Consider the following 8,640-nt stretch of genomic DNA (forward strand, 5'->3'; position numbering starts at 1 on the left):
GTTCTCATGTGTGGAGCTTAGAAGGCAACTTGCAGGAGTCTTCTTTCGCCCCGGGAATCCTGGGAATAGAACTCAAGGTATTTGAGCTGGCAGCAGGCGCCTCTGCCACATGAGCCAGCCTGCTGGCCCAGACAGTACACTTCACCGTACACAGTGGTGACTGTGACTAGCTTGAGACTAGAAACTAATCTTCCCACATTTCAACCCCTGGTGCTCAGGTCTGTTCAGAAGGTGACAGTGGCTTTCAAGAACCCCATTTATGAGTGCCCCAGGTGAGCTGCTTTCAAGAATGGGTGAGAGTCTTTTCACCCAGAGACTTTCTTGTGTTTATTACAACATCATTATCATTATAATAAAGCTAGCACATGGCCGTGCTGAAAGTTACAATATGTGTGCTTCAGAACAGGGAAAGTCCCTCCAGCCCCAGACACAAGCCCTGCTTGGTTGGCAGGACATTCATCAAGACATTTTTTTTTTCAGATGTGTGATCCCAGGTTTTTACAGCACTTGTAAGCAGAGTGTCGCTGTCTCCAAAGTTCTTCTCCCTTTAACTTGGATCTTATTCTTCCTCCCTCTCGGGAGAGGGTAGGATCTCATGTAGCCCAGGTTAGACTCAAACACTATGTAGCAGAGGATGGCCTAGAATTCCTGGCACTCCTGTATTCATCTCCCAAATGCTGGGATAAGGATCTTAGATTACCACAGCTTGCTTGTGATCACATGTGCTCTCTCTCTCTCTCTCTCTCTCTCTCTCTCTAATAATTTTTAAAGTTTCATTTTTGGATGTATATTGTGTGTGTGTGTGTGTGTGTGTGTTACACATCTGTGAGTGAACATATGTAAGGAAGTTACAGGCACGCACGGCCACACTGGACCTTACATTGGTACTGGGGATTCAAACTTAGGTTCCCAGGTTTCCACAGGCAGCCCCAGTCCAGCCCACCACCACCACCACAGTCTCTCACATCCTGTCTCAATCTGTCCTGGAACTCAGTGTGGAACAATCCATACTTGTGGCAATCCCTGCCTAGCTTGATCCCAAAAGTATACATCTGTCTACAGGGGTCTAATAGGCAGATATCTCCTCCTTCACCAGCACAGAGCCCCGCTGCGGAAGTGTGTGAATGTTTAGCTAGCTGTTGCTGTGTATTTGGGGTTGACCTGAAGGGACCAAGCACTGAAGAAGATGCTTCTACAACAGACTCCTTTACTCTCCATGGTGCTCCTGCAAGGTAAACGTCTACAAAGGGCACTGCTGGGTCAAGGTTTGTGCATATCTTACTTATGACCAATAAAGTCGAACTGTCACTTCGTGCCCGACACAATTATATACATTAGCCTCCCTCTGTTTCTGCTTGGATTTTTACTTACACTTGTAAGCACTAACTTTTAAAGCATTACTAAACTGATAGAGATGCTTAAGTGTCCTACATCTGGATTTATTATTATGTGAGTTATAAAGTTTTATATAAAAGATAGTTAACAATATATCACATTTATTATTTTCATTTATTTATTATCCACTCGTGTGTGTATGTAGAGGTGTGTGCAGGTACCATGCACATGTGTGGAGGTCAGAGGGCAGGGAGTCTGTTCTCCCGTCTGGTGGGCTTCAGGGATCAAATGCATGTTGTTAGGTATGTCAGTCGGTCGGTGCCCTCATCTGGGGCAGCACCTCAGTGGCCACAGCTGATAATTAACAAAATAATTAACAAAGTTATGAGTAAGCAGTAGCCACAAAACTATCTAAGTACTGCTGAAGGCTTTCTCTGGCTTTAGACATATAAGTCTAATCATCAGATAGGATCGCAGCTTATTCCTATTGGAAGCAGAAAGGACTCTGCTCGGTTTCCTGGGTTTAGAACATTTCAGACTGGTTGTCGCTTCTGGCCCTTGTGACGTTCCCGACATTCTTGCCCCTTTTCTCATTCCCCAGCTTCCCCAGGTCTCAGAGTTCCTTAGCTCCCCTCCCTTTCCCTCCCTTCTCTCCTCCCCGCCCCCATGACCTTGTCCCTTCTATCTCTCTCTATATAAAATGGCAACACCCTTTGGATTCTTCAGTCCACACCAGATCTACCATGCCTACTCTCAGTCCCATGAGCCCACACATTGGGAATGGAACTAGAAAGACCCTGAGGGAGAGTGGCTCAGGAGACAGACAGACAGACAGACAAGGGGAGCATCTCCATGTTTCTCCAAACATCATCAGAACTGCAATCACGTTTGTTCTTTCATTCAGGGGATCAATGTGGTCTTTAAAATGGAATCAATGTGGTCTTTAAAATGGAACTGCCAAGGAAAACCAGCATCCTTCTGCATGGGACACAGCTGCCCATCCTGCATGGTAGCAGTGTTGTCTTGGATAGACATAAGGATCTTTTATTTTCTTCTCTTCAGTGCCTTTCCCTAGTTAAAAGAGAAATGTATAGACAAGATTTTATTTTAATGTTTTATTTACTTATTTTATTTATGTGAATACACTGTTGCTCTCTTCAGACATACCAGAAGAGGGCATCAGATCCCATTCCAAATAGTTATGAGCCACCCTGTGGTTGCTGGGAATTGAATTCAGGACCTTTGGAAGAGCAGTCAGTGCTCTGAACCACTGAGCCATCTCTCCAGCCCAAAGATTTTTTTTTTTAAACGAAAACAGTATATTTAGTCTTAGGGAAACAGTAATATCTCTCTTAGTTCAGACTCCCAGTATTGTCTTGTCACATTGATAACAACATTTAATGTACCCTTTAATAATTTTTTATGCATTCACTTGCCATTTTCCCATAAACGGAAACATATTATATACAGCATGTCGCGCCTCGTTCTTTTCCATTAATATGAGTACAGATTATATCCAGGTGTGGCGACGCAGGCCTTTCAGCCCAACACTATGGAGCAGAGGCGGATGAATCACTGTGAGTTCCCGGACAGCCTGGTATACATAGTTCATTCTAGGCCAGCCAGAGCTACCTAATGACCCCATTTCAAAATAACAAAGCAAAAGCCAACAAAAATACAAATCAAAGAAAAAATAAGCAAGCATAGATTAAATTTTCATGAAGCCACAGGATCCTATGGTGAGTCAGGCCCATTGTCTGCTAAGCAGGGCTTGGGTTTCTTCCATTGCTTGGCTGCATGCACAGCCCCTAGGCACACACATGGAACAGTAGTTCCGGTAGGGGATACTTGTAAAACACAATTGTAGAAATTTGCATGTTTAACTCTGCTAGATATATGATACTACTATGTTCTGAAGAAAATGCCCTGATTCCCACTCCTCCAGTCAACGCACATGAAGGGCTTTTCCTCACCCTGTCAAGAGAAATCCTTTGAAAATGAGCAGTTCTGCAAGTAAGTGCTACATAATGAGATTGCCCTGAGAAAATGGATTTTTAAATGAAAGACCCAAATTACCCAAATTGGAAACTGCCTGAGTCCCTGGGAGGGGTCAGGTCAGGCCCTGATACAGCTCATGCCTCTCCCCAGACCCCAAGGCCCTTGAGAACCACCCACAATCTACCCACCAAACACTGTCCCTGGTGGGAAGGATACCCCAGAACCACTTAGGTTCGCATATGAAGCTACCTTATAGCACATCCTCCCATCTGAAACCAGAGTCCCAAGTTATTACAGAACCACCTTCTTTTTTTTAATGGGTGGAGGGAACTTTCTGGTTTTTGATACAGAGCTCTCACACTCTAGCCCAGCTGTGACATGTTATACACATCCTGTCACAGCACCCTGCTTCAGAGTCAGCTTCCCTTGCCCCTAAGTGTCTGTACTAATTGAGCCACTGATCATCCAGAGAGGAGACACCAGGTCCTTCTTCTTTGTTGAGTTCCTTTCGGATTTCCTACGTGTTCTGTGGGCAATGTGTAAGAAGGAGGGGCGAGCCGGGTGGTGGCGCACGCCTTTAATCCCAGCACTTGGGAGGCAGAGGCAGGTGGATTTCTGAGTTCAAAGCCAGCCTGGTCTACAGAGTGAGTTCCAGGACAGCCAGGGCTACACAGAAAAACCCTGTCTTGAAAATACCAAAAAAAAAAAAAAAAAAAAAAAAGAAGGAGGGGCGGGGAATGGGGAGATGGCTGATTGACTAAACATGTTTGATGCTTTTGTTTCTTCTTTTTTTTTCTTTTTAACATCCAAAGGTTCTTTATTAACAGTAAGATTCCAGGGTTAGTTTTTGTAGCCTCTGCTGGCCCTCTGACCTTTGGCCCAGTCAAACTTCCGGCCCTTGGAACAGACATCGGGTTTGGTGTGGCTGTGTGGGATTCCTGGGTCCTTGACAAAATGTCGGTACACCTCTCGGCCCTTCCGAGGACCAGACAGGAGTACAGTGTCTCGGCCCTTGGGAGACTCCAGAGCCAGCTGGTTAAAGATGAGGCTCTTACCCCTGGCCTTGAGGATGTGACTTCGGGCCGGGCCGCTCACCCGCAGTATACTTCATCTTGGGCACTTCCAGAATCTGCACTCTCATCCTCTGTGACCATCTCCACAACCACAGCACCCTTGTTCTCCGGCCCAGGAAGCTTCCTCTTTCGTATCATCCGGGATAGGGACAGAGGAGGCCAGTTAGTGCGGCTCATAAGTGACCTCTTCAGCACAGCCTGATTGAAGGTGGCGTTGGTCCGTCTGGCCAGAAACCTGTCCAGCTTGACTAGCAGCCGCAGGTAGATATCCCGGCTCTTGGGCTCCTTGCGCCGAACCTCTCGGTCTTTGTTGTGAATGTCAACCCCCATGATGGCGCCTCCTGCTCGGCCAGGTCCAGAAAGACAGGTTTGATGCTCTTAGAGAGAGGATCCAGGTTCAGTTGCCAGCACCCATATCAGGTATCTCACAACTGCCTGAAATTCCAGGGGATCAGTGCCCTCTTCTGACCTCTGCAGGTTCCTATACACTCCCTCCACACAGAGGCATACACACATATATACAATAGACAGACAGACATATAGATATATAGAAAAATAAATAAATAAATAAATAAATAGTTTTAAAAAAGAATGAAAGGCAAAGGTGGAAATAGCTCATCTGATGAAGAGCTTGTTATGTAAGCATGAGGATATGAGTTCAATGCCCACGATCCATGTAAAAAGGTAAGGCATAGTAGATGTGACTGAAATCCCAGAGCAGAGGTGGGTGGAGGCAGAGACAGGGGAATCGAGTTTTCTTAGCCTACTTGGTGAGTAGCAGGCCAATAAGAGACCCTGTCTAAAAAACAAGGAATGATACTGAAGGCTTTCCATACACACCAACAGGCACAAATGCAAAACCTTCACATAGGCATGCACACACAGGAACACCTGGGCACATGTGGGAAAGGGAGAGAATGAGGGGTAGATATGGGCTGTTGACGTACTAGACCTCTAGGGGGCGCAAGTGAAGTCACCATCCTCAGTCACAGCTCTGACATGCTCTATTGGAAAGCCAGATTCGGAGGGTACAGGTACTCATATTCTTCTAACTTTGTGAACAAATGAGTCACAAAGTGGTATGCCAATAGGGAGAGAGAAATTGACCAGTTTCAACCCACCAGCAGCTGGGCTGGCATGTGACCACAGTGTTGCAGGTTCTTTTAGACCAGTGGAGTGATACTGTCACATTAAGGTTCTTGGTGGCTACAATCAGGGAGTGTCGTGGCTACTCCAATAAGACGCCCTCGGAAACCAGATAGTCCATTCACCTTGCAATAACATACGCAGTGCAAGGCTTGGTTTTTCACTCCACAAAGTAACTGGAAGGTGATGCTTCCTTGGGAAGCCTTCCACCAGCCCAGTCAGCTCAATGTCCTGTAGCTGAACCTTGCCCAGGAATCCTCTGTGCAATATCTCTACCCCGAGACCCTTGTCTCCTGTCCAGGGGAGCCTGGCTGACCAGCCCCATTGTGTGGGTCTTGCACTTTTTGTTACCCAAAGCTTCATAGCCTGAAATAGCTTGATACCTTCAACACCATCCAACCCTGATACCTTTGCCAGGTCTTCAGGAGGGCGAGGGGCAGAGCAAAGAGAAGGGAACAAGTGGTTCTGTTTTACACACACACACACATACACACACACACACACACACACACACTGTGGCGTTGACTATTCTAGGGACATATTTAGTATTTCTAAGGTTTCTGCATAGGTAGTGATCTAGTCCTTTCATTAAGATGAAACAAATGCAAGGATTAGAGAGGTTAAATAAGTTTCCCAGAATCATATGACCCTTGGTGTCTCTGTTATAGATTTCTACTGACTTTTCCTTCCTGGTGTTCTTCTTAGGCAACAGCTCTCTCTCTCTCTCTCTCTCTCTCTCTCTCTCTCTCTCTCTCTCTCTCTCTCTCTCATGAGTTCAAGTAGGACTGATCTCTCCTTTCTCAGTCCAACCTTGCCTGAGGAGAATACGTATGACTCTGACTGGAACAATCAGCATTCTCTCCAAGACCCCTGCTTTAACACAGTATAGACTGGACTGTAACATAAACAAACATGGATGGCATTTATTTGGCTATAATATATGGGAACAGGGGAAAGGACTCATTGAGCTTTGGGTTTTTTCCTTATCTTTAAAACCTTTATTTTTAACCAAAACCTATATCCAAAGAAAAAAATGCAATCCTCAGAGTACCAAAAATGATGCACAAAGCTATCTTACTGCTCAAATGAAAGTAAGACACACACTGGTCCTCCACTCTCAAACCAGGACAGTGTCATGGCTGAAAAATGTTTGGGGCTCAGAAGAGGTCATGTGTATGGACAGAGGGTATGCATTAGTCAGGGGTCTCCAGAGTAACAGAACATGGAGATTTATTAGAATCCTTTACAAGCTACCGTCCAATTTATTCAACAGGGACCCTTCCTCCATCCCTCACATGAGAACTGTGTGTCATCAGCTGGAGGAAAGCCTGGTCCTCTTGTCCAAGAAAAGAGATGCTTTCTATGACATCCGTGGTGATTTGAATAGGGATGACCCCCATAGACTCAGGTGTTTGAATGCTTGGCCGGTCGGAAGTGGCACCATTAGGAGATGTGGCCTTGCTGGGGTAGGGGTGGCCTTGTTGGAGGAAGTGTGTCACTACTGGGCAGGGCTTTGAGGTCTCCTGTGCTCAAGCCATGTCCAGTGTGGCACGCAGTCTCCTTCTGCTGCCTGTGGAACTCTCAGCTCTGTCTCCAGCGCCATGCCTGCCTACACACTGCCATGCCTCCCACCATGGCGATAATGAACCAAATCTCTGAACTGTACACCAGCCTCAATTAAATATTGTCCTTTAACAGAGTTGCTGTAGTCATGGTATTTCTTCACAGCATCAGAAACCCTAACTAAGACTATACTCTTTAAGTATCTAGATATGGCCACACCTAAAAGCAAAACAAACATCTAGGCCTCTCAGACACATCATGCAGCCATTGCTTAGGGTATTTGATAAGTACAAGAAAACACTGGAAATTGAATCCAGGTTTGTCTGGCTCCAACACCAATACTCTTCACACTGCCCAGAACACAGCACACATAGAGTTCATTCTTTCCTATGGCCCAGACTTATAAAGCCACTTTAACCTCAGAGAAAAGGAAAAATACCAATACCGCCATTAGGTTGAAGACACCTTGGACACAGTATTGGTCCACTGCCTAAACTTTCTTCCTCAATAGACAACCACACTTTTGCACACACTGTTCTCAGGTTGGAGGGGGAAAATAGCTTCCCTTTGTACCTGGCCTAATAATATCCCAAGGTCTTGGTCTGTGCTATAACCCACACAAGCTGGTGCAGGTAGGTCCCTGAGGTATCAGGTAAGACCTGTCTTGCTATATATCAGTACTTTCTTGAGAAAGCATCGCTGGGCTATTGTCTTGCTCTGCCTTGCACAGCAGAGTACCCAGCACTGTGGCTTAAACAACACAAGTGCTTTTTTTCCCCACACCTGGAGGCAGGAAGTCCAAGGTCATGGTGCCAGCACAGTAGGGGTCATTCCATTCTCTTATCTTGGCTTGTGCGCGCCCACCTTCCTCTGTGCATGCAGTTCCAGACAGTGTATCAGGTTTCACTTAAAGCCTTTACTCTTATTAGAAAAGAGCTCCACCCTTATGATAACATTGAACCTAACTTCAATAAGGTCCTGTCTCGAGATGCCATTACATGGAGGGATTGTGTATAAATGTGGACCTCTGTGGGAGGTGGTATTCAAACTGTTTGCATGTGTCGGAGATGCCATGGAGAATCCCATTTACAGTGATGTGGAAAGCACTGAGAGTACAGAACCTGCTGACAATGGGACTGCTTCTCAAGGCCCAAGCGAGTCAGCTCAGATCAGGGCAGATGACTTCTGGATCTGCACTTTTTTGGATGGCTCATGAAGGGACCATGCTTTTGCTCTTTCTTTCTTGGAGAGCTGTGTGCTGGGACTTCCTGGTTTCTATGTGTTCAGGTTTGTGGTATCCTCACTAGGAAAAGCTAAATTAGTTAATTGAAAAATGAAAAATAGAAAAATTAAGCCAGCAAGTTCGCCAAACATATTGGACCAATTTAAGAGCCAGGTTAACATTGATTTATTGTTTTAATAAGGTTCCTGTATAAGGAGAAATGACTGGACTATAACATAAATAAATGTGGATGGCATTTATTTGGCTATAATATATGGGAACAACAGGGGAAGGGACTCATTG

General features: G+C 45.5%; 1 pseudogene; it reads right to left on the reverse strand.

Annotated features, from left to right (window-relative positions):
• Window positions 1–4,173: 4,173 nt before the first annotated feature.
• LOC127691676 (60S ribosomal protein L18-like) lies at window positions 4,174–4,736 on the reverse strand (annotated as a pseudogene).
• Between the last annotated feature and the right edge of the window lie 3,904 nt (window positions 4,737–8,640).

The sequence above is a fragment of the Apodemus sylvaticus genome, chromosome 8 (genome assembly GCF_947179515.1).
Source record: "Apodemus sylvaticus chromosome 8, mApoSyl1.1, whole genome shotgun sequence".
NCBI classification, from domain to species: Eukaryota; Metazoa; Chordata; class Mammalia; order Rodentia; family Muridae; genus Apodemus; species Apodemus sylvaticus.